This window comes from Ixodes scapularis, unplaced genomic scaffold (assembly GCF_016920785.2).
Source record: "Ixodes scapularis isolate PalLabHiFi unplaced genomic scaffold, ASM1692078v2 ptg001158l_1___fragment_3__unscaffolded, whole genome shotgun sequence".
In the NCBI taxonomy this organism is placed as follows: Eukaryota; Metazoa; Arthropoda; class Arachnida; order Ixodida; family Ixodidae; genus Ixodes; species Ixodes scapularis.
The window spans coordinates 4,175,001-4,182,500 of NW_024610108.1; the positions used below are offsets into that span (position 1 = coordinate 4,175,001).

A 7,500-nucleotide genomic window follows, 5' to 3' on the forward strand; every position below is an offset into this window, starting at 1 on the left:
TACTTCCCCGATTCGCTAAAAACAACCCTCCGACTCTCGCGTAGCATTGTCACTTGCGTATTTTGTTTCTTTTACCATCCAAACCAGATGGCGCTGCGCAGTTAACGGCTTGAAAACCGGAGCCTTGCTTTAGGTTCGTTAGATGACGCCACTATTCATTCATTTGTTTTTAATTTTTTTGTTTAGTTTTTACTTTTTGTTTAAATTAATTGATTTGATTTTACATTACGTCGTCTCGTCATATAAACAGCAAATATTTAAACAATTTAGGCGCGCCTCCACATCTATTTGGGCGCCGACCACCTGGCGGCGCTACTTAGTTTCCAAATTCTGTTTACAAAGTATGACGGTGTTTTCATCTATCTAGCGGTCTCCTACATTTTTTTTTTTTTTATTATTATTATTTTTTTTTTGCTTTTGTTTTGCGTTGTTCCTGCGGAGTGATAGTTCTTGGTTCTTGGTGAGCTCGGACGCTTTCCAACGCGTTAAGATTCTGGAGTGCAAACTTGTAAGAAACCTTTGCAACCGTGAGTAGTATGCAGTCGGCGCTGCTTGCACGCGATGTATTTTCGACGCGTTTTGTCCGTCTTATTGCCCGCGTGCGTTGGCGTACCTGGTTTCTGAAAGTGTGCGCGTCTCCCACGTGCATCTTAAACCATGCGTGTTCATTGCATGTTTTCGCTTGAGGAGATATCCATTTCCACCAGTGAGTAGTGTTCATTCGCCGCCGCTTCATCGCGATGTGCTTTTGACGTCTTTTTGCTTCTCTGTGCCGCCCGCCCTCCGTGCTTTCCGAAGGTGAGCGCATGGTTTCGCTTTGCAGTGCGCGCTCTTCAGCGTGGTGTTGTGGCGTGGTTCCGGTGAAAGTGCCTGTGGGTGACCTCGCGTGCGTCCGTAATTCCCTGCCTTCGGCCTACTCAGCGTGGACGTCATTTCTGTCCTGTGACCTGCTGCTCAGTGCTCAGTGCTCAGTGCTGTGCTTGTGCAAGGCCTCTGGTGTGGGTGCCGTGTCCTACGTTCTACTTGTGCCCCTTATTAATTCATTAATATGTGTCGTGTGTGTGTGTGCTCTTTGAGCAGTTTCCGTTCTTGTGCCGTCCGTCCAGTGAAAGGATTTTTTTATTTTTTTTTTATTAAGTTACGGCGCTTGTTTTCGTGCAGCTCTACGTGGTCGTGTCCTCGTACGCAGTGGTGTGTTTGTGGAAAGTCTGTCGTTGTGTTGTGTTGTGCAGTGCAGTGCAGTGCAGTGCAGTGCAGTGCTGTGCGTGCGCCAAAGCCTCTGGATAAAAGAAAAAAAAAATATATATATATATATATATAAATACACATTTTTGTTTTCTAATTTCTTTTTTTAATTAATTTTACATGTGGTAAGTATGCATGACTTATACCATCCTTTGTATTGATTTATTTGGGTCGTGTCTTTTTTTTCCACATTATTAGCCTTCTTGTTCTCCTCCTCCTCCTCCTGCTTATCATTATTGTAAAAATGTTTTCCTTTTTCTTTTTTTCCTCTTTCTTTCTAAGCTTTTAGTTTCCACCAGAGTGTCGAACCGAATTTTTTATTGGTTTGCTTCGATTTGCGGGAGCACAAAAGTAATGTAGGACATTAAAATAGCACAACAAATAGAAGAACAAGAGGTATACAGGACAGGCGCTGATGTTGAACTAGTTTCATTCAGGAAAAGTGAACATGTATATACACACGACAGGCAAAGCAGCACATATTCTTAAGGGTAGAAGATATTTGAGCTGGGATGCTGGTGTCTCCCAGCACGATCAAACCATCCGGGGCTATTGCCGCCTTCTCGGCTGCCCTCGGCACTTATCGTGAATAAAAGCTATATATGTATGTTTACTTTTCCTGGATAAAACTAGTTGAAAGTGAGTGCCTGTCCTGTATACTCCTTGTCCTCGTCTTTTTTGCGCTATTTTATATATTTTACTAAGATGAACCAACAGCGTACCGTATTAAAAAGAAAAAGAAGAAGCTAAAGTGATATTATATTTACCTGGTGCTTCTTTTCGTAATAGGCACTATTTCAAGAGTGCAAACGGGTATCTTTCCATTCATTTGTAGGGTTCGCTTATTTTCAGGTGCCGAGAAATAAATTGCTTTATTTAAATTTGATGGAGCAGTAAATGACAAGCTACATACATATCTCTCTTTCCTTGTTTTTTTTTTGTTTTTTTGTGTTATATTTTAGCCTGAATTTAAAAGTTATCAGTCTGTTGGGTCGCCTAAAATACAGGTGATTGGCATTTGAGGTTTTTTTTCTTTACAAGATAATGGTTGATTCAATTTAGCAAGTAAGCATCAATTGTGCTACTTTTTTTTTTCCTTCATCTTAAATAGAGCTAAGCAATCAACTCGACATGACGGCTACTTAATTTGTCGCTTTCTTACCGCCTGTTTTCCGAAACTGTGTGCTTTCTTTTCGTCGTCATCGACTTTGGGCTGCCGCTCCAAGTCCATAGAGCCTTTTTTTTTTCAGCTATCCCTGCCGTACACCCTTGTACTTCTATTCATCGTCAGACAAATAGACAGTTATATTTTCTTCCGTACAGTTCCAAGTTGGCGGGTCAGTTTCGGTTCGGCTGAAACTAACTCCTCGGTTCCGGTTTTTCGTTCACTTCGGTTTTCGGTTCGACACTCTGGTCTTCACCGTGCATGGCACCCCCCCCCCTTCCTTCCTTCCTTCCCTCCCTCCCTCCCTCCCTCTCTCCCCTCTTCTCCTCCCTGCAAGAAAACAAACTGTCGTTTCGAAATGTTTTCTTACTTGAACTGTGAAGGTTTTCAAGTGCATTTCCTTTCCTCCTTTATTGAGCGCACAATTCTAGAGTGGAACTTCCCTTCTGACATTGCAATAAAGTTTCCTGCACAAGGAAGAAAAACCTGCCATTTGACCTCCCTTGTGTGTGCAAAGTGTCAATGTTCCTATATTATGCTTGAACATGGTCTTTTTGTCTTCCTATTTGTCGCAGAAATCATGTATGTGTATGTATGTATATATATATATATATACCAATATCGCACTTTATGGATTAATCTTGCACGACCTGTGAAAACCACGTATCTCTGGCTTTCCTCACGTTCGATTTTCGAGCAATTTATGAAGCTAGCTTGGGGAGATTGATTTCGCTCGCACACAATTCGAGGCGCGAGGACGGGCATGTACGAACGCCTACGTAGTCGGGACGGTAAACAAAACTTACACAAATTAAAATCCTGCGCAGATAATAAAAGAAAGAGCAACAAAAAAGTATGGGCGTCTTTCTTTACTAATTTCTTTTTTTTTTCTTTTTTAGGATTGTAAGCGGACGGGCTTCTTAAACGATACCAAAAAGCGAGACACAATTTGACAAACGGGTCACGTCACAAGAAAGAAAATCCCACATCCTCAAGCGTGTAAAAAATGCACGCAATATCTACAGTACTGGAATTTGAAGCGCTGCCAATCTCGCGTGCACTAGCCCAAATCGCCTTGCTCCCGCTCACGTCAAAGCGACACAGACCTCGTCGGAAAGGTACGCTTTCTGACGCGGTCAACCGGTAAAAACACTATATATTGTAAAATTCTGTACTTTGGACGTGATTAATTCAGACTGCTTTGCGGCTAACTAAGCGCGCGTTCTTTCCCAATGAAACGAAAGAGCGAGATTAGAAATAGAGGAAATAATTCCCGTGAAAAGAAAGAAATTCGTCTCTTATTGAGCTTGGCAGTAAAGCACGCGACATCTCCAGTATTCCGTTTGAAAGCGCTGCCCGTCGCAAGTGCAGTAGTGTACAGTGTTCGGCTCTCGCCCAGTTGAAAGCGCCAGAAAGCACGTGTCGCCTCGCGACACGGGTAACCGCTAGAAAACACGCACATTTTAAAGTCGCGTGATTTGCACTTGATTCCTCGGAAGTGCTTTGTGGGAGACGAAGCGGGCGTTCCATGCCAAGGACACGGAAGAGAGAGATTAGAAATAGAGCGAACAATTCGCGTGAAAAGAATAATATTTGTCTCCTATCAAACTTGCCAGAAAAGTAAGCGAGATTTCCAGTATTCCGTTTGAAAGCGCTGCCCGTCGCAAGTGCAGTAGTGTACAGTGTTCGGCTCTCGCCCAGTTGAAAGCGCCAGAAAGCACGTGTCGCCTCGCGACACGGGTAACCGCTAGAAAACACGCACATTTTAAAGTCGCGTGATTTGCACTTGATTCCTCGGAAGTACTTTGTGGGAGACGAAGCGGGCGTTCCATGCCAAGGACACGGAAGAGAGAGATTAGAAATAGAGCGAACAATTCGCGTGAAAAGAATAATATTTGTCTCCTATCAAACTTGCCAGAAAAGTAAGCGAGATTTCCAGTATTCCGTTTGAAAGCGCTGCCCGTCGCAAGTGCAGTAGGGTAAATTGTTCGGCTCTCGCCCAGTTGAAAGCGCCAGAAAGCCCGTGTCGCCTGGCGACACGGGTAACCGCTAGAAAACACGCACATTTTAAAGTCGCGTGATTTGCACTTGATTCCTCGGAAGTACTTTGTGGGAGACGAAGCGGGCGTTCCATGCCAAGGACACGGAAGAGAGAGATTAGAAATAGAGCGAACAATTCGCGTGAAAAGAATAATATTTGTCTCCTATCAAACTTGCCAGAAGAGTAAGCGAGATTTATAGTATTCCGTTTGAAAGCGCTGCCCGTCGCAAGTGCAGTAGGGTAAATTGTTCGGCTCTCGCCCAGTTGAAAGCGCCAGAAAGCCCGTGTCGCAAAGCGACACGGGTAACCGCTAGAAAACACGCATCTTTTTCTTTTGTTAATCCCGTGCTTCTCACTTCGTTCCTTGAGAGGACTTTGTTGGGAACTAAGTGGCGGGGCCTTCCAAACGAAACCAATGGTAGAAACAATGAAGTGAGCAAAGAAGAGTAGTGTAAAGAAAGAAAATTGCCTATTATGAAGCCTGCCGTAAACACGCGCGATACCGCGAGCATTCGGATTAAAAGCAGTGACAATCTCACTTACTATAGCGCTCATTGTTCGGCTCTGACACAATTCAAAACGCATGAAACGCCCCGTGTAAATATTGGTTTACTTTGTAATAACAAAGTCGATAAACTTTCTGTTGACCATGTTAACATGAACTGAAAGTCGAAAAGAAGTAATCAGAGTCAAGCAGGGGTCAGCACGTTTTTAATAAAAAGCGAGAAATAATTTTTTTTTATAGGGGTAGGAAGTATGTACGTATGTATGTATACATAGAGGCAGACAGGAAAAAAAGAACATTTATATATATATATATACACACAAACATACATACATACATATATATCTATATATATATATATATATATAAGGAGAGAGAGAGGGGAAAAAAATAAGAAAGAAAGAAGGACAAATAAATGATACTGAATAACGAGGAGCCACATAAGTGAGAGACAGTAAGTCAGTCAGTCAGTCACCGAAACTGGTAACCACAAACTATGTACAGAATGCTCTTGAAGGATCTTCTTTATACTTATCGGTGCTATTATGTGGAGGTGGGGTCTGTCGAGCGTTCGATTGGTGCGAGCGGCGTCTGACGACGTCGCCGACGCCTTTCGTCGCCGTCTCGGCCGCTGCCTCCGCCGCATGGTCGTTACAGCAAGGTACCTGCGATCTCTGGCGTCTGCCGTTGGGGTCGGTTCTCGGGTGCACCTGTGTCTTGAAAACGAATGCGAGAGGAGGGTGTTTCGGAGCGTCCGCGCTAACCGAACGGTGTGAAATGACGAGTGCGTTCTGACCGAAGGCCGGGGTGCGTCCTCGCGTCCTCACGGGACCTGAAAGCTCGGCAACGCTGCGAAGGTGTCGTCAATGATTTTTTTGGCGTACGACTTTCTGTTGCTACGACGAGAAAGAAATTTATGCGCTTCTTGCCGCGTCGGTACCGACCTCGGTCGGGGATATTCCGGCTGCGCGCTCGAACGTGCTTCATTTCTTCTTGGATTTGGAAGTAATTCCTAAGCGTTGTGTGTGTTTGCGGTTCGTAAGGGGCGCCTGACGGTGGCCCCGCGTCCGCGCGTTGGTAGGGTTTTGGGCGACCCACCACGAAAAGATTACCTGGTTGATCCTGCCAGTAGTCATATGCTTGTCTCAAAGATTAAGCCATGCATGTCTAAGTACATGCCGAAACAAGGCGAAACCGCGAATGGCTCATTTAATCACCTTAGATCGTTTCTTCCTACTTGGATAACTGTGGCAATTCTAGAGCTAATACATGCAGTGAGCCCGAAGCCCCTCGGGGCGACGGGTGCTTTTATTAGACCAAGATCAATCGGGCTTCGGTCCGTTTTGTGTGGTGACTCTGGATAACTTTGTGCTGATCGCACGGCCACGAGCCGGCGACGTTTCTTTCAAGTGTCTGCCTTATCAACTGTCGATGGTAGGTTATGCGCCTACCGTGGTTGTTACGGGTAACGGAGAATCAGGGTTCGATTCCGGAGAGGGAGCCTGAGAAACGGCTACCACATCCAAGGAAGGCAGCAGGCGCGCAAATTACCCACTCCCGGCACGGGGAGGTAGTGACGAAAAATAACAATACGGGACTCTTTTGAGGCCCCGTAATTGAAATGAGTACACTCTAAATCCTTTAACGAGGATCCATTGGAGGGCAAGTCTGGTGCCAGCAGCCGCGGTAATTCCAGCTCCAATAGCGTATACTAAAGTTGCTGCGGTTAAAAAGCTCGTAGTTGGATCTCAGTTACAGGCGGGAAGTGCGTGGACACCACGTTACGGCCCGTGCTGAACATCATGCCTGTCGTGGCTTGGTTCCCTTCATCAGGTGCCTTGCTTTGGCCGGCGCGTTTACTTTGAAAAAATTAGAGTGCTCAACGCAGGCGATTCGCCTGAATAACAGTGCATGGAATAATAGAACAAGATCCTGTTTCTGTTCTGTTGGTTTTTGGAATACAGGATAATGATTAAGAGGGACAGACGGGGGCATTCGTATTGCGGCGCTAGAGGTGAAATTCTTGGACCGTCGCAAGACGAACTACTGCGAAAGCATTTGCCAAGAATGTTTTCATTGATCAAGAACGAAAGTTAGAGGTTCGAAGGCGATCAGATACCGCCCTAGTTCTAACCATAAACGATGCCAACCAGCGATCCGCCTGAGTTACTCAAATGACTCGGCGGGCAGCTTCCGGGAAACCAAAGTATTTGGGTTCCGGGGGAAGTATGGTTGCAAAGCTGAAACTTAAAGGAATTGACGGAAGGGCACCACCAGGAGTGGAGCCTGCGGCTTAATTTGACTCAACACGGGAAAACTTACCCGGCCCGGACACTGGGAGGATTGACAGATTGAGAGCTCTTTCTTGATTCGGTGGATGGTGGTGCATGGCCGTTCTTAGTTGGTGGAGCGATTTGTCTGGTTAATTCCGATAACGAACGAGACTCTAGCCTATTAAATAATTGCGTGGTTCTCTGCACCTTGCACCCTTCTTAGAGGGACAAGCGGCTCCTAGCCGCACGAAACAGAGCAATAACAGGTCTG

The 7,500-nt window shown here is 45.3% G+C and overlaps 1 non-coding gene across 1 annotated transcript in view; it reads left to right on the plus strand.

Annotated features, from left to right (window-relative positions):
• The first annotated feature begins 6,065 nt into the window (after window positions 1–6,065).
• The window catches only part of LOC120845662, a 1,807-nt gene continuing 372 nt past the window's right edge, over window positions 6,066–7,500 (plus strand). Inside the window, exon 1 of the ribosomal RNA XR_005716863.1 lies at window positions 6,066–7,500. This exon is cut by the window's right edge and continues 372 nt beyond it. This is a non-coding gene — a ribosomal RNA (small subunit ribosomal RNA).